A 20,083-nucleotide genomic window follows, 5' to 3' on the forward strand; every position below is an offset into this window, starting at 1 on the left:
ATTTATTTCCTAAACAGTATTGATGAATTGATTATATTATCTCATAAGTTTAATTAAAGTAGAATTATTTTAAAAGTGCGCATCTATACTGGTAAAGTTTTTGTATAAGAACTTTAAAACTTAAAAAGGATGGAGATAATATATAAAGTGGGTACATTAGGTAAGAGATATATAGCGGTAATAGCTGCTATTTAGCATATCAAATATTGTATGAACTTAAATCCATTTAGTGCGAATACAAGTTATTATTACTTGCGCAATTGCTGCAAAGTTAGTTAACAATAATTTATTTCCTAAACAGTATTGACGAATTGATTACATTATCTCCTAAGTTTAATTAAAGTAGAATTATTTTAAAAGTGTGCATCTATACTTGTAAAGTTTTTGTATAAGAACTTTAAAACTTAAAAAGGATGGACATAATATATAAAGTGGGTACATTAGGTAAGAGATAAATAGCGCTAATAGCTGCTATTTAGCATATCAAATGTTGTATGAACTTAAATCCATTTAGTGCGAATACAAGTTATTATTACTTGCGCAATTGCTGCAAAGTTAGTTAATAAGAATTTATTTCCTAAACAGTATTGATGAATTGATTACATTATCTCCTAAGTTTAATTAAAGTAGAATTATTTTAAAAGTGTGCATCTATACTGGTAAAGTTTTTGTATAAGAACTTTAAAACTTAAAAAGAATGGAGATAATATATAAAGTGGGTACATTACGTAAGAGATAAATAGCGCTAATCGCTGCTATTTAGCATATCAAATGTTGTATGAACTTAAATCCATTTAGTGCGAATACAAGTTATTATTACTTGCGCAATTGCTGCAAAGTTAGTTAATAATAATTTATTTCCTAAACAGTATTGATGAATTGATTATATTATCTCCTAAGTTTAATTAAAGTAGAATTATTTTAAAAGTGTGCATCTATACTGGTAAACTTTAGTATAAGAACTTTAAAACTTAAAAAGTATGGAGATAATATATAAAGTGGGTACATTAGGTAAGAGATAAATAGCGCTAATAGCTGCTATTTAGCATATCAAATGTTGTATGAACCTAAATCCATTTAGTGCGAATACAAGTTATTATTACTTGCGCAATTGCTGCAAAGTTAGTTAATAATAATTTATTTCCTAAACAGTATTGATGAATTGATTATATTATCTCCTAAGTTTAATTAAAGTAGAATTATTTTAAAAGTGCGCATCTATACTGGTAAAGATTTTGTATAAGAACTTTAAAACTTAAAAAGGATGGAGATAATATATAAAGTGGGTACATTAGGTAAGAGATATATAGCGATAATAGCTGCTATTTAGCATATCAAATATTGTATGAACTTAAATCCATTTAGTGCGAATACAAGTTATTATTACTTGCGCAATTGCTGCAAAGTTAGTTAACAATAATTTATTTCCTAAACAGTATTGACGAATTGATTACATTATCTCCTAAGTTTAATTAAAGTAGAATTATTTTAAAAGTGTGCATCTATACTGGTAATGTTTTTGTATAAAAACTTTAAAACTTAAAAAGGATGGACATAATATATAAAGTGGGTACGTTAGGTAAGAGATAAATAGCGCTAATAGCTGCTATTTAGCATATCAAATGTTGTATGAACTTAAATCCATTTAGTGCGAATACAAGTTATTATTACTTGCGCAATTGCTGCAAAGTTAGTTAATAATAATTTATTTCCTAAACAGTATTGATGAATTGATTATATTATCTCCTAAGTTTAATTAAAGTAGAATTATTTTAAAAGTGTGCATCTATACTGGTAAAGTTTAGTATAAGAACTTTAAAACTTAAAAAGGATGGAGATAATATATAAAGTGGGTACATTAGGTAAGAGATAAATAGCGCTAATAGCTGCTATTTAGCATATCAAATGTTGTATGAACTTAAATCCATTTAGTGCGAATACAAGTTATTATTACTTGCGCAATTGCTGCAAAGTTAGTTAATAATAATTTATTTCCTAAACAGTATTGATGAATTGATTATATTATCTCCTAAGTTTAATTAAAGTAGAATTCTTTTAAAGGTGTGCATCTATACTGGTAAAGTTTTTGTATAAAAACTTTAAAACTTAAAAAGGATGGACATAATATATAAAGTGGGTACGTTAGGTAAGAGATAAATAGCGCTATAGCTGCTATTTAGCATATCAAATGTTGTATGAACTTAAATCCATTTAGTGCGAATACAAGTTATTATTACTTGCGCAATTGCTGCAAAGTTAGTTAATAATAATTTATTTCCTAAACAGTATTGATGAATTGATTATATTATCTCCTAAGTTTAATTAAAGTAGAATTATTTTAAAAGTGTGCATCTATACTGGTAAAGTTTTTGTATAAATCTTTAAAACTTAAAAAGGATGGACATAATATATAAAGTGGGTATGTTAGGTAAGAGATAAATAGCGCCAATAGCTGCTATTTAGCATATCAAATGTTGTATGAACTTAAATCCATTTAGTGCGAATACAAGTTATTATTACTTGCGCAATTGCTGCAAAGTTAGTTAATAATAATTTATTTCCTAAACAGTATTGATGAATTGATTATATTATCTCCTAAGTTTAATTAAAGTAGAATTATTTTAAAAGTGCGCATCTATAGTGGTAAAGTTTTTGTATAAGAACTTTAAAACTTAAAAAGGATGGAGATAATATATAAAGTGGGTACATTAGGTAAGAGATATATAGCGGTAATAGCTGCTATTTAGCATATCAAATATTGTATGAACTTAAATCCATTTAGTGCGAATACAAGTTATTATTACTTGCGCAATTGCTGCAAAGTTAGTTAACAATAATTTATTTCCTAAACAGTATTGACGAATTGATTACATTATCTCCTAAGTTTAATTAAAGTAGAATTATTTTAAAAGTGTGCATCTATACTTGTAAAGTTTTTGTATAAGAACTTTAAAACTTAAAAAGGATGGACATAATATATAAAGTGGGTACATTAGGAAAGAGATAAATAGCGCTAATAGCTGCTATTTAGCATATCAAATGTTGTATGAACTTAAATCCATTTAGTGCGAATACAAGTTATTATTACTTGCGCAATTGCTGCAAAGTTAGTTAATAAGAATTTATTTCCTAAACAGTATTGATGAATTGATTATATTCCTCCTAAGTTTAATTAAAGCAGAATTATTTTAAAAGTGTGCATCTATACTGGTAAAGTTTAGTATAAGAACTTTAAAACTTAAAAAGGATGGAGATAATATATAAAGTGGGTACATTAGGTAAGAGATAAATAGCGCTAATAGCTGCTATTTAGCATATCAAATGTTGTATGAACTTAAATCCATTTAGTGCGAATACAAGTTATTATTACTTGCGCAATTGCTGCAAAGTTAGTTAATAATAATTTATTTCGTAAACAGTATTGATGAATTGATTATATTATCTCCTAAGTTTAATTAAAGTAGGATTATTTTAAAAGTGTGCATCTATACTGGAAAAGTTTAGTATAAGAACTTTAAAACTTAAAAAGGATGGAGATAATATATAAAGTGGGTACATTAGGTAAGAGATAAATAGCGCTAATAGCTGCTATTTAGCATATCAAATGTTGTATGAACTTAAATCCATTTAGTGCGAATACAAGTTATTATTACTTGCGCAATTGCTGCAAAGTTAGTTAATAATAATTTATTTCCTAAACAGTATTGATGAATTGATTATATTATCTCCTAAGTTTAATTAAAGTAGAATTATTTTAAAAGTGTGCATCTATACTGGTAAAGTTTTTGTATAAGAACTTTAAAACTTAAAAAAATGGAGATAATATATAAAGTGGGTACATTACGTAAGAGATAAATAGCGCTAATCGCTGCTATTTAGCATATCAAATGTTGTATGAACTTAAATCCATTTAGTGCGAATACAAGTTATTATTACTTGCGCAATTGCTGCAAAGTTAGTTAATAATAATTTATTTCCTAAACAGTATTGATGAATTGATTATATTATCTCCTAAGTTTAATTAAAGTAGAATTATTTTAAAAGTGTGCATCTATACTGGTAATGTTTTTGTATAAGAACTTTAAAACTTAAAAAGGATGGAGATAATATATAAAGTGGGTACATTAGGTAAGAGATAAATAGCGCTAATAGCTGCTATTTAGCATATCAAATGTTGTATGAACTTAAATCCATTTAGTGCGAATACAAGTTATTATTACTTGCGCAATTGCTGCAAAGTTAGTTAATAATAATTTATTTCCTAAACAGTATTGATGAATTGATTATATTATCTCCTAAGTTTAATTAAAGTAGAATTATTTTAAAAGTGTGCATCTATACTGGTAAAGTTTTTGTATAAGAACTTTAAAACTTAAAAAAATGGAGATAATATATAAAGTGGGTACATTACGTAAGAGATAAATAGCGCTAATCGCTGCTATTTAGCATATCAAATGTTGTATGAACTTAAATCCATTTAGTGCGAATACAAGTTATTATTACTTGCGCAATTGCTGCAAAGTTAGTTAATAATAATTTATTTCCTAAACAGTATTGATGAATTGATTATATTATCTCCTAAGTTTAATTAAAGTAGAATTATTTTAAAAGTGCGCATCTATACTGGTAAAGTTTTTGTATAAGAACTTTAAAACTTAAAAAGGATGGAGATAATATATAAAGTGGGTACATTAGGTAAGAGATATATAGCGATAATAGCTGCTATTTAGCATATCAAATATTGTATGAACTTAAATCCATTTAGTGCGAATACAAGTTATTATTACTTGCGGAATTGCTGCAAAGTTAGTTAACAATAATTTATTTCCTAAACAGTATTGACGAATTGATTACATTATCTCCTAAGTTTAATTAAAGTAGAATTATTTTAAAACTGTGCATCTATACTTGTAAAGTTTTTGTATAAGAACTTTAAAAAGGATGGACATAATATATAAAGTGGGTACATTAGGTAAGAGATAAATAGCGCTAATAGCTGCTATTTAGCATATGAAATGTTGTATGAACTTAAATCCATTTAGTGCGAATACAAGTTATTATTACTTGCGCAATTGCTGCAAAGTTAGTTAATAATAAATTATTTCCTAAACAGTATTGATGAATTGATTATATTATCTCCTAAGTTTAATTAAAGTAGAATTATTTTAAAAGTGTGCATCTATACTGGTAAAGTTTAGTATAAGAACTTTAAAACTTAAAAAGGATGGAGATAATATATAAAGTGGGTACATTAGGTAAGAGATAAATAGCGCTAATAGCTGCTATTTAGCATATCAAATGTTGTATGAACTTAAATCTATTTAGTGCGAATACAAGTTATTATTACTTGCGCAATTGCTGCAAAGTTAGTTAATAATAATTTATTTCCTAAACAGTATTGATGAATTGATTATATTATCTCCTAAGTTTAATTAAAGTAGAATTATTTTAAAAGTGTGCATCTATACTGGTAATGTTTTTGTATAAAAACTTTAAAACTTAAAAAGGATGGAGATAATATATAAAGTGGGTACGTTAGGTAAGAGATAAATAGCGCTAATAGCTGCTATTTAGCATATCAAATGTTGTATGAACTTAAATCCATTTAGTGCGAATACAAGTTATTATTACTTGCGCAATTGCTGCAAAGTTAGTTAATAATAATTTATTTCCTAAACAGTATTGATGAATTGATTATATTATCTCCTAAGTTTAATTAAAGTAGAATTATTTTAAAAGTGCGCATCTATACTGGTAAAGTTTTTGTATAAGAACTTTAAAACTTAAAAAGGATGGAGATAATATATAAAGTAAGTACATTAGGTAAGAGATATATAGCGATAATAACTGCTATTTAGCATATCAAATATTGTATGAACTTAAATCCATTTAGTGCGAATACAAGTTATTATTACTTTCGCAATTGCTGCAAAGTTAGTTAATAATAATTTATTTCCTAAACAGTATTGACGAATTGATTACATTATCTCCTAAGTTTAATTAAAGTAGAATTATTTTAAAACTGTGCATCTATACTTGTAAAGTTTTTGTATAAGAACTTTAAAAAGGATGGACATAATATATAAAGTGGGTACATTAGGTAAGAGATAAATAGCGCTAATAGCTGCTATTTAGCATATCAAATGTTGTATGAACTTAAATCCATTTAGTGCGAATACAAGTTATTATTACTTGCGCAATTGCTGCAAAGTTAGTTAATAATAATTTATTTCCTAAACAGTATTGATGAATTGATTATATTATCTCCTAAGTTTAATTAAAGTAGAATTATTTTAAAAGTGTGCATCTATACTGGTAAAGTTTTTGTATAAAAACTTTAAAACTTAAAAAGGATGGACATAATATATAAAGTGGGTACGTTAGGTAAGAGATAAATAGCGCTAATAGCTGCTATTTAGCATATCAAATGTTGTATGAACTTAAATCCATTTAGTGCGAATACAAGTTATTATTACTAGCGCAATTGCTGCAAAGTTAGTTAATAATAATTTATTTCCTAAACAGTATTGATGAATTGATTATATTATCTCCTAAGTTTAATTAAAGTAGAATTATTTTAAAAGTGTGCATCTATACTGGTAAAGTTTTTGTATGAAAACTTTAAAACTTAAAAAGGATGGACATAATATATAAAGTGGGTACGTTAGGTAAGAGATAAATAGCGCTAATAGCTGCTATTTAGCATATCAAATGTTGTATGAACTTAAATCCATTTAGTGCGAATACAAGTTATTATTACTTGCGCAATTGCTGCAAAGTTAGTTAATAATAATTTATTTCCTAAACAGTATTGATGAATTGATTATATTATCACATAAGTTTAATTAAAGTAGAATTATTTTAAAAGTGCGCATCTATACTGGTAAACTTTTTGTATAAGAACTTTAAAACTTAAAAAGGATGGAGATAATATATAAAGTGGGTACATAAGGTAAGAGATATATAGCGGTAATAGCTGCTATTTAGCATATCAAATATTGTATGAACTTAAATCCATTTAGTGCGAATACAAGTTATTATTACTTGCGCAATTGCTGCAAAATTAGTTAACAATAATTTATTTCCTAAACAGTATTGACGAATTGATTACATTATCTCCTAAGTTTAATTAAAGTAGAATTATTTTAAAAGTGTGCATCTATACTTGTAAACTTTTTGTATAAGAACTTTAAAACTTAAAAAGGATGGACATAATATATAAAGTGGGTACATTAGGTAAGAGATAAATAGCGCTAATAGCTGCTATTTAGCATATCAAATGTTGTATGAACTTAAATCCATTTAGTGCGAATACAAGTTATTATTACTTGCGCAATTGCTGCAAAGTTAGTTAATAATAATTTATTTCCTAAACAGTATTGATGAATTGATTATATTATCTCCTAAGTTTAATTAAAGTAGGATTATTTTAAAAGTGTGCATCTATACTGGTAAAGTTTTTGTATAAGAACTTTAAAACTTAAAAACAATGGAGATAATATATAAAGTGGGTACATTACGTAAGAGATAAATAGCGCTAATCGCTGCTATTTAGCATATCAAATGTTGTATGAACTTAAATCCATTTAGTGCGAATACAAGTTATTATTACTTGCGCAATTGCTGCAAAGTTAGTTAATAATAATTTATTTCCTAAACAGTATTGATGAATTGATTATATTATCTCCTAAGTTTAATTAAAGTAGAATTATTTTAAAAGTGTGCATCTATACTGGTAATGTTTTTGTATAAGAACTTTAAAACTTAAAAAGGATGGAGATAATATATAAAGTGGGTACATTAGGTAAGAGATAAATAGCGCTAATAGCTGCTATTTAGCATATCAAATGTTGTATGAACCTAAATCCATTTAGTGCGAATACAAGTTATTATTACTTGCGCAATTGCTGCAAAGTTAGTTAATAATAATTTATTTCCTAAACAGTATTGATGAATTGATTATATTATCTCCTAAGTTTAATTAAAGTAGAATTATTTTAAAAGTGTGCATCTATACTGGTAAAGTTTTTGTATAAGAACTTTAAAACTTAAAAAGAATGGAGATAATATATAAAGTGGGTACATTACGTAAGAGATAAATAGCGCTAATCGCTGCTATTTAGCATATCAAATGTTGTATGAACTTAAATCCATTTAGTGCGAATACAAGTTATTATTACTTGCGCAATTGCTGCAAAGTTAGTTAACAATAATTTATTTCCTAAACAGTATTGACGAATTGATTACATTATCTCCTAAGTTTAATTAAAGTAGAATTATTTTAAAAGTGTGCATCTATACTGGTAAAGTTTTTGTATAAAAACTTTAAAACTTAAAAAGGATGGACATAATATATAAAGTGGGTACGTTAGGTAAGAGATAAATAGCGCTAATAGCTGCTATTTAGCATATCAAATGTTGTATGAACTTAAATCCATTTAGTGCGAATACAAGTTATTATTACTTGCGCAATTGCTGCAAAGTTAGTTAATAATAATTTATTTCCTATACAGTATTGATGAATTGATTATATTATCTCCTAAGTTTAATTAAAGTAGAATTATTTTAAAAGTGTGCATCTATACTGGTAAAGTTTAGTATAAGAACTTTAAAACTTAAAAAGGATGGAGATAATATATAAAGTGGGTACATTAGGTAAGAGATAAATAGCGCTAATAGCTGCTATTTAGCATATCAAATGTTGTATGAACTTAAATCCATTTAGTGCGAATACAAGTTATTATTACTTGCGCAATTGCTGCAAAGTTAGTTAATAATAATTTATTTCCTAAACAGTATTGATGAATTGATTATATTATCTCCTAAGTTTAATTAAAGTAGAATTCTTTTAAAAGTGTGCATCTATACTGGTAAAGTTTTTGTATAAAAACTTTAAAACTTAAAAAGGATGGACATAATATATAAAGTGGGTACGTTAGGTAAGAGATAAATAGCGCTAATAGCTGCTATTTAGCATATCAAATGTTGTATGAACTTAAATCCATTTAGTGCGAATACAAGTTATTATTACTTGCGCAATTGCTGCAAAGTTAGTTAATAAGAATTTATTTCCTAAACAGTATTGATGAATTGATTATATTCCTCCTAAGTTTAATTAAAGCAGAATTATTTTAAAAGTGTGCATCTATACTGGTAAAGTTTAGTATAAGAACTTTAAAACTTAAAAAGGATGGAGATAATATATAAAGTGGGTATATTAGGTAAGAGATAAATAGCGCTAATAGCTGCTATTTAGCATATCAAATGTTGTATGAACATAAATCCATTTAGTGCGAATACAAGTTATTATTACTTGCGCAATTGCTGCAAAGTTAGTTAATAATAATTTATTTCCTAAACAGTATTGATGAATTGATTATATTATCTCCTAAGTTTAATTAAAGTAGGATTATTTTAAAAGTGTGCATCTATACTGGTAAAGTTTAGTATAAGAACTTTAAAACTTAAAAAGGATGGAGATAATATATAAAGTGGGTACATTAGGTAACAGATAAATAGCGCTAATAGCTGCTATTTAGCATATCAAATGTTGTATGAACTTAAATCCATTTAGTGCGAATACAAGTTATTATTACTTGCGCAATTGCTGCAAAATTAGTTAATAATAATTTATTTCCTAAACAGTATTGATGAATTGATTATATTATCTCATAAGTTTAATTAAAGTAGAATTATTTTAAAAGTGCGCATCTATACTGGTAAACTTTTTGTATAAGAACTTTAAAACTTAAAAAGGATGGAGATAATATATAAAGTGGGTACATAAGGTAAGAGATATATAGCGGTAATAGCTGCTATTTAGCATATCAAATATTGTATGAACTTAAATCCATTTAGTGCGAATACAAGTTATTATTACTTGCGCAATTGCTGCAAAATTAGTTAACAATAATTTATTTCCTAAACAGTATTGACGAATTGATTACATTATCTCCTAAGTTTAATTAAAGTAGAATTATTTTAAAAGTGTGCATCTATACTGGTAAAGTTTTTGTATAAGAACTTTAAAACTTAAAAACAATGGAGATAATATATAAAGTGGGTATATTAGGTAAGAGATAAATAGCGCTAATAGCTGCTATTTAGCATATCAAATGTTGTATGAACATAAATCCATTTAGTGCGAATACAAGTTATTATTACTTGCGCAATTGCTGCAAAGTTAGTTAATAATAATTTATTTCCTAAACAGTATTGATGAATTGATTATATTATCTCCTAAGTTTAATTAAAGTAGAATTATTTTAAAAGTGTGCATCTATACTGGTAAAGTTTAGTATAAGAACTTTAAAACTTAAAAAGGATGGAGATAATATATAAAGTGGGTACATTAGGTAAGAGATAAATAGCGCTAATAGCTGCTATTTAGCATATCAAATGTTGTATGAACTTAAATCCATTTAGTGCGAATACAAGTTATTATTACTTGCGCAATTGCTGCAAAGTTAGTTAATAATAATTTATTTCCTAAACAGTATTGATGAATTGATTATATTATCTCCTAAGTTTAATTAAAGTAGAATTCTTTTAAAAGTGTGCATCTATACTGGTAAAGTTTTTGTATAAAAACTTTAAAACTTAAAAAGGATGGAGATAATATATAAAGTGGGTACATTAGGTAAGAGATAAATAGCGCTAATAGCTGCTATTTAGCATATCAAATGTTGTATGAACTTAAATCCATTTAGTGCGAATACAAGTTATTATTACTTGCGCAATTGCTGCAAAGTTAGTTAATAATAATTTATTTCCTAAACAGTATTGATGAATTGATTATATTATCTCCTAAGTTTAATTAAAGTAGAATTATTTTAAAAGTGTGCATCTATACTGGTAAAGTTTAGTATAAGAACTTTAAAACTTAAAAACGATGGAGATAATATATAAAGTGGGTATATTAGGTAAGAGATAAATAGCGCTAATAGCTGCTATTTAGCATATCAAATGTTGTATGAACATAAATCCATTTAGTGCGAATACAAGTTATTATTACTTGCGCAATTGCTGCAAAGTTAGTTAATAATAATTTATTTCCTAAACAGTATTGATGAATTGATTATATTATCTCCTAAGTTTAATTAAAGTAGGATTATTTTAAAAGTGTGCATCTATACTGGTAAAGTTTAGTATAAGAACTTTAAAACTTAAAAAGGATGGAGATAATATATAAAGTGGGTACGTTAGGTAAGAGATAAATAGCGCTAATAGCTGCTATTTAGCATATCAAATGTTGTATGAACTTAAATCCATTTAGTGCGAATACAAGTTATTATTACTTGCGCAATTGCTGCAAAGTTAGTTAATAATAATTTATTTCCTAAACAGTATTGATGAATTGATTATATTATCTCATAAGTTTAATTAAAGTAGAATTATTTTAAAAGTGCGCATCTATACTGGTAAACTTTTTGTATAAGAACTTTAAAACTTAAAAAGGATGGAGATAATATATAAAGTGGGTACATAAGGTAAGAGATATATAGCGGTAATAGCTGCTATTTAGCATATCAAATATTGTATGAACTTAAATCCATTTAGTGCGAATACAAGTTATTATTACTTGCGCAATTGCTGCAAAATTAGTTAACAATAATTTATTTCCTAAACAGTATTGACGAATTGATTACATTATCTCCTAAGTTTAATTAAAGTAGAATTATTTTAAAAGTGTGCATCTATACTTGTAAACTTTTTGTATAAGAACTTTAAAACTTAAAAAGGATGGACATAATATATAAAGTGGGTACATTAGGTAAGAGATAAATAGCGCTAATAGCTGCTATTTAGCATATCAAATGTTGTATGAACTTAAATCCATTTAGTGCGAATACAAGTTATTATTACTTGCGCAATTGCTGCAAAGTTAGTTAATAATAATTTATTTCCTAAACAGTATTGATGAATTGATTATATTATCTCCTAAGTTTAATTAAAGTAGGATTATTTTAAAAGTGTGCATCTATACTGGTAAAGTTTTTGTATAAGAACTTTAAAACTTAAAAACAATGGAGATAATATATAAAGTGGGTACATTACGTAAGAGATAAATAGCGCTAATCGCTGCTATTTAGCATATCAAATGTTGTATGAACTTAAATCCATTTAGTGCGAATACAAGTTATTATTACTTGCGCAATTGCTGCAAAGTTAGTTAATAATAATTTATTTCCTAAACAGTATTGATGAATTGATTATATTATCTCCTAAGTTTAATTAAAGTAGAATTATTTTAAAAGTGTGCATCTATACTGGTAATGTTTTTGTATAAGAACTTTAAAACTTAAAAAGGATGGAGATAATATATAAAGTGGGTACATTAGGTAAGAGATAAATAGCGCTAATAGCTGCTATTTAGCATATCAAATGTTGTATGAACCTAAATCCATTTAGTGCGAATACAAGTTATTATTACTTGCGCAATTGCTGCAAAGTTAGTTAATAATAATTTATTTCCTAAACAGTATTGATGAATTGATTATATTATCTCCTAAGTTTAATTAAAGTAGAATTATTTTAAAAGTGTGCATCTATACTGGTAAAGTTTTTGTATAAGAACTTTAAAACTTAAAAAGAATGGAGATAATATATAAAGTGGGTACATTACGTAAGAGATAAATAGCGCTAATCGCTGCTATTTAGCATATCAAATGTTGTATGAACTTAAATCCATTTAGTGCGAATACAAGTTATTATTACTTGCGCAATTGCTGCAAAGTTAGTTAACAATAATTTATTTCCTAAACAGTATTGACGAATTGATTACATTATCTCCTAAGTTTAATTAAAGTAGAATTATTTTAAAAGTGTGCATCTATACTGGTAAAGTTTTTGTATAAAAACTTTAAAACTTAAAAAGGATGGACATAATATATAAAGTGGGTACGTTAGGTAAGAGATAAATAGCGCTAATAGCTGCTATTTAGCATATCAAATGTTGTATGAACTTAAATCCATTTAGTGCGAATACAAGTTATTATTACTTGCGCAATTGCTGCAAAGTTAGTTAATAATAATTTATTTCCTATACAGTATTGATGAATTGATTATATTATCTCCTAAGTTTAATTAAAGTAGAATTATTTTAAAAGTGTGCATCTATACTGGTAAAGTTTAGTATAAGAACTTTAAAACTTAAAAAGGATGGAGATAATATATAAAGTGGGTACATTAGGTAAGAGATAAATAGCGCTAATAGCTGCTATTTAGCATATCAAATGTTGTATGAACTTAAATCCATTTAGTGCGAATACAAGTTATTATTACTTGCGCAATTGCTGCAAAGTTAGTTAATAATAATTTATTTCCTAAACAGTATTGATGAATTGATTATATTATCTCCTAAGTTTAATTAAAGTAGAATTCTTTTAAAAGTGTGCATCTATACTGGTAAAGTTTTTGTATAAAAACTTTAAAACTTAAAAAGGATGGACATAATATATAAAGTGGGTACGTTAGGTAAGAGATAAATAGCGCTAATAGCTGCTATTTAGCATATCAAATGTTGTATGAACTTAAATCCATTTAGTGCGAATACAAGTTATTATTACTTGCGCAATTGCTGCAAAGTTAGTTAATAAGAATTTATTTCCTAAACAGTATTGATGAATTGATTATATTCCTCCTAAGTTTAATTAAAGCAGAATTATTTTAAAAGTGTGCATCTATACTGGTAAAGTTTAGTATAAGAACTTTAAAACTTAAAAAGGATGGAGATAATATATAAAGTGGGTATATTAGGTAAGAGATAAATAGCGCTAATAGCTGCTATTTAGCATATCAAATGTTGTATGAACATAAATCCATTTAGTGCGAATACAAGTTATTATTACTTGCGCAATTGCTGCAAAGTTAGTTAATAATAATTTATTTCCTAAACAGTATTGATGAATTGATTATATTATCTCCTAAGTTTAATTAAAGTAGGATTATTTTAAAAGTGTGCATCTATACTGGTAAAGTTTAGTATAAGAACTTTAAAACTTAAAAAGGATGGAGATAATATATAAAGTGGGTACATTAGGTAACAGATAAATAGCGCTAATAGCTGCTATTTAGCATATCAAATGTTGTATGAACTTAAATCCATTTAGTGCGAATACAAGTTATTATTACTTGCGCAATTGCTGCAAAGTTAGTTAATAATAATTTATTTCCTAAACAGTATTGATGAATTGATTATATTATCTCCTAAGTTTAATTAAAGTAGAATTATTTTAAAAGTGTGCATCTATACTGGTAAAGTTTTTGTATAAGAACTTTAAAACTTAAAAAAATGGAGATAATATATAAAGTGGGTACATTACGTAAGAGATAAATAGCGCTAATCGCTGCTATTTAGCATATCAAATGTTGTATGAACTTAAATCCATTTAGTGCGAATACAAGTTATTATTACTTGCGCAATTGCTGTAAAGTTAGTTAATAATAATTTATTTCCTAAACAGTATTGATGAATTGATTATATTATCTCCTAAGTTTAATTAAAGTAGAATTATTTTAAAAGTGTGCATCTATACTGGTAATGTTTTTGTATAAGAACTTTAAAACTTAAAAAGGATGGAGATAATATATAAAGTGGGTATGTTAGGTAAGAGATAAATAGCGCTAATAGCTGCTATTTAGCATATCAAATGTTGTATGAACTTAAATCCATTTAGTGCGAATACAAGTTATTATTACTTGCGCAATTGCTGCAAAGTTAGTTAATAATAATTTATTTCCTAAACAGTATTGATGAATTGATTATATTATCTCCTAAGTTTAATTAAAGTAGAATTATTTTAAAAGTGTGCATCTATACTGGTAAAGTTTTTGTATAAGAACTTTAAAACTTAAAAAAATGGAGATAATATATAAAGTGGGTACATTACGTAAGAGATAAATAGCGCTAATCGCTGCTATTTAGCATATCAAATGTTGTATGAACTTAAATCCATTTAGTGCGAATACAAGTTATTATTACTTGCGCAATTGCTGCAAAGTTAGTTAATAATAATTTATTTCCTAAACAGTATTGATGAATTGATTATATTATCTCCTAAGTTTAATTAAAGTAGAATTATTTTAAAAGTGTGCATCTATACTGGTAATGTTTTTGTATAAGAACTTTAAAACTTAAAAAGGATGGAGATAATATATAAAGTGGGTACATTAGGTAAGAGATAAATAGCGCTAATAGCTGCTATTTAGCATATCAAATGTTGTATGAACCTAAATCCATTTAGTGCGAATACAAGTTATTATTACTTGCGCAATTGCTGCAAAGTTAGTTAATAATAATTTATTTCCTAAACAGTATTGATGAATTGATTATATTATCTCCTAAGTTTAATTAAAGTAGAATTATTTTAAAAGTGTGCATCTATACTGGTAAAGTTTTTGTATAAGAACTTTAAAACTTAAAAAGAATGGAGATAATATATAAAGTGGGTACATTACGTAAGAGATAAATAGCGCTAATCGCTGCTATTTAGCATATCAAATGTTGTATGAACTTAAATCCATTTAGTGCGAATACAAGTTATTATTACTTGCGCAATTGCTGCAAAGTTAGTTAACAATAATTTATTTCCTAAACAGTATTGACGAATTGATTACATTATCTCCTAAGTTTAATTAAAGTAGAATTATTTTAAAAGTGTGCATCTATACTGGTAAAGTTTTTGTATAAAAACTTTAAAACTTAAAAAGGATGGACATAATATATAAAGTGGGTACGTTAGGTAAGAGATAAATAGCGCTAATAGCTGCTATTTAGCATATCAAATGTTGTATGAACTTAAATCCATTTAGTGCGAATACAAGTTATTATTACTTGCGCAATTGCTGCAAAGTTAGTTAATAATAATTTATTTCCTATACAGTATTGATGAATTGATTATATTATCTCCTAAGTTTAATTAAAGTAGAATTATTTTAAAAGTGTGCATCTATACTGGTAAAGTTTAGTATAAGAACTTTAAAACTTAAAAAGGATGGAGATAATATATAAAGTGGGTACATTAGGTAAGAGATAAATAGCGCTAATAGCTGCTATTTAGCATATCAAATGTTGTATGAACTTAAATCCATTTAGTGCGAATACAAGTTATTATTACTTGCGCAATTGCTGCAAAGTTAGTTAATAATAATTTATTTCCTAAACAGTATTGATGAATTGATTATATTATCTCCTAAGTTTAATTAAAGTAGAATTCTTTTAAAAGTGTGCATCTATACTGGTAAAGTTTTTGTATAAAAACTTTAAAACTTAAAAAGGATGGACATAATATATAAAGTGGGTACGTTAGGTAAGAGATAAATAGCGCTAATAGCTGCTATTTAGCATATCAAATGTTGTATGAACTTAAATCCATTTAGTGCGAATACAAGTTATTATTACTTGCGCAATTGCTGCAAAGTTAGTTAATAAGAATTTATTTCCTAAACAGTATTGATGAATTGATTATATTCCTCCTAAGTTTAATTAAAGCAGAATTATTTTAAAAGTGTGCATCTATACTGGTAAAGTTTAGTATAAGAACTTTAAAACTTAAAAAGGATGGAGATAATATATAAAGTGGGTATATTAGGTAAGAGATAAATAGCGCTAATAGCTGCTATTTAGCATATCAAATGTTGTATGAACATAAATCCATTTAGTGCGAATACAAGTTATTATTACTTGCGCAATTGCTGCAAAGTTAGTTAATAATAATTTATTTCCTAAACAGTATTGATGAATTGATTATATTATCTCCTAAGTTTAATTAAAGTAGGATTATTTTAAAAGTGTGCATCTATACTGGTAAAGTTTAGTATAAGAACTTTAAAACTTAAAAAGGATGGAGATAATATATAAAGTGGGTACATTAGGTAACAGATAAATAGCGCTAATAGCTGCTATTTAGCATATCAAATGTTGTATGAACTTAAATCCATTTAGTGCGAATACAAGTTATTATTACTTGCGCAATTGCTGCAAAGTTAGTTAATAATAATTTATTTCCTAAACAGTATTGATGAATTGATTATATTATCTCCTAAGTTTAATTAAAGTAGAATTATTTTAAAACTGTGCATCTATACTTGTAAAGTTTTTGTATAAGAACTTTAAAAAGGATGGACATAATATATAAAGTGGGTACATTAGGTAAGAGATAAATAGCGCTAATAGCTGCTATTTAGCATATCAAATGTTGTATGAACTTAAATCCATTTAGTGCGAATACAAGTTATTATTACTTGCGCAATTGCTGCAAAGTTAGTTAATAATAATTTATTTCCTAAACAGTATTGATGAATTGATTATATTATCTCCTAAGTTTAATTAAAGTAGAATTCTTTTAAAAGTGTGCATCTATACTGGTAAAGTTTTTGTATAAAAACTTTAAAACTTAAAAAGGATGGACATAATATAAAAAGTGGGAACGTTAGGTAAGAGATAAATAGCGCTAATAGCTGCTATTTAGCATATCAAATGTTGTATGAACTTAAATCCATTTAGTGCGAATACAAGTTATTATTACTTGCGCAATTGCTGCAAAGTTAGTTAATAATAATTTATTTCCTAAACAGTATTGATGAATTGATTATATTATCTCCTAAGTTTAATTAAAGTAGAATTATTTTAAAAGTGTGCATCTATACTGGTAAAGTTTTTGTATAAGAACTTTAAAACTTAAAAAAATGGAGATAATATATAAAGTGGGTACATTACGTAAGAGATAAATAGCGCTAATCGCTGCTATTTAGCATATCAAATGTTGTATGAACTTAAATCCATTTAGTGCGAATACAAGTTATTATTACTTGCGCAATTGCTGCAAAGTTAGTTAATAATAATTTATTTCCTAAACAGTATTGATGAATTGATTATATTATCTCCTAAGTTTAATTAAAGTAGAATTATTTTAAAAGTGTGCATCTATACTGGTAATGTTTTTGTATAAGAACTTTAAAACTTAAAAAGGATGGAGATAATATATAAAGTGGGTACATTAGGTAAGAGATAAATAGCGCTAATAGCTGCTATTTAGCATATCAAATGTTGTATGAACTTAAATCCATTTAGTGCGAATACAAGTTATTATTACTTGCGCAATTGCTGCAAAGTTAGTTAATAATAATTTATTTCCTAAACAGTATTGATGAATTGATTATATTATCTCCTAAGTTTAATTAAAGTAGAATTATTTTAAAAGTGTGCATCTATACTGGTAAAGTTTTTGTATAAGAACTTTAAAACTTAAAAAAATGGAGATAATATATAAAGTGGGTACATTACGTAAGAGATAAATAGCGCTAATCGCTGCTATTTAGCATATCAAATGTTGTATGAACTTAAATCCATTTAGTGCGAATACAAGTTATTATTACTTGCGCAATTGCTGCAAAGTTAGTTAATAATAATTTATTTCCTAAACAGTATTGATGAATTGATTATATTATCTCCTAAGTTTAATTAAAGTAGAATTATTTTAAAAGTGTGCATCTATACTGGTAATGTTTTTGTATAAGAACTTTAAAACTTAAAAGGATGGAGATAATATATAAACTGGGTACATTACGTAAGAGATAAATAGCGCTAATCGCTGCTATTTAGCATATCAAATGTTGTATGAACTTAAATCTATTTAGTGCGAATACAAGTTATTATTACTTGCGCAATTGCTGCAAAGTTAGTTAATAATAATTTATTTCCTAAACAGTATTGATGAATTGATTATATTATCTCCTAAGTTTAATTAAAGTAGAATTATTTTAAAAGTGTGCATCTATACTGGTAATGTTTTTGTATAAAAACTTTAAAACTTAAAAAGGATGGAGATAATATATAAAGTGGGTACGTTAGGTAAGAGATAAATAGCGCTAATAGCTGCTATTTAGCATATCAAATGTTGTATGAACTTAAATCCATTTAGTGCGAATACAAGTTATTATTACTTGCGCAATTGCTGCAAAGTTAGTTAATAATAATTTATTTCCTAAACAGTATTGATGAATTGATTATATTATCTCCTAAGTTTAATTAAAGTAGAATTATTTTAAAAGTGCGCATCTATACTGGTAAAGTTTTTGTATAAGAACTTTAAAACTTAAAAAGGATGGAGATAATATATAAAGTAAGTACATTAGGTAAGAGATATATAGCGATAATAACTGCTATTTAGCATATCAAATATTGTATGAACTTAAATCCATTTAGTGCGAATACAAGTTATTATTACTTGCGCAATTGCTGCAAAGTTAGTTAACAATAATTTATTTCCTAAACAGTATTGACGAATTGATTACATTATCTCCTAAGTTTAATTAAAGTAGAATTATTTTAAAACTGTGCATCTATACTTGTAAAGTTTTTGTATAAGAACTTTAAAAAGGATGGACATAATTGATTATATTATCTCCTAAGTTTAATTAAAGTAGAATTATTTTAAAAGTGTGCATCTATACTGGTAAAGTTTTTGTATAAAAACTTTAAAACTTAAAAAGGATGGACATAATATATAAAGTGGGTACGTTAGGTAAGAGATAAATAGCGCTAATAGCTGCTATTTAGCATATCAAATGTTGTATGAACTTAAATCCATTTAGTGCGAATACAAGTTATTATTACTAGCGCAATTGCTGCAAAGTTAGTTAATAATAATTTATTTCCTAAACAGTATTGATGAATTGATTATATTATCTCCTAAGTTTAATTAAAGTAGAATTATTTTAAAAGTGTGCATCTATACTGGTAAAGTTTTTGTATAAAAACTTTAAAACTTAAAAAGGATGGACATAATATATAAAGTGGGTACGTTAGGTAAGAGATAAATAGCGCTAATAGCTGCTATTTAGCATATCAAATGTTGTATGAACTTAAATCCATTTAGTGCGAATACAAGTTATTATTACTTGCGCAATTGCTGCAAAGTTAGTTAATAATAATTTATTTCCTAAACAGTATTGATGAATTGATTATATTATCTCATAAGTTTAATTAAAGTAGAATTATTTTAAAAGTGCGCATCTATACTGGTAAACTTTTTGTATAAGAACTTTAAAACTTAAAAAGGATGGAGATAATATATAAAGT

Source organism: Stegodyphus dumicola, chromosome 1 (assembly GCF_044657685.1).
Source record: "Stegodyphus dumicola isolate Sdum_Otavi_A_Nest chromosome 1, ASM4465768v1".
NCBI lineage: Eukaryota > Metazoa > Arthropoda > Arachnida > Araneae > Eresidae > Stegodyphus > Stegodyphus dumicola.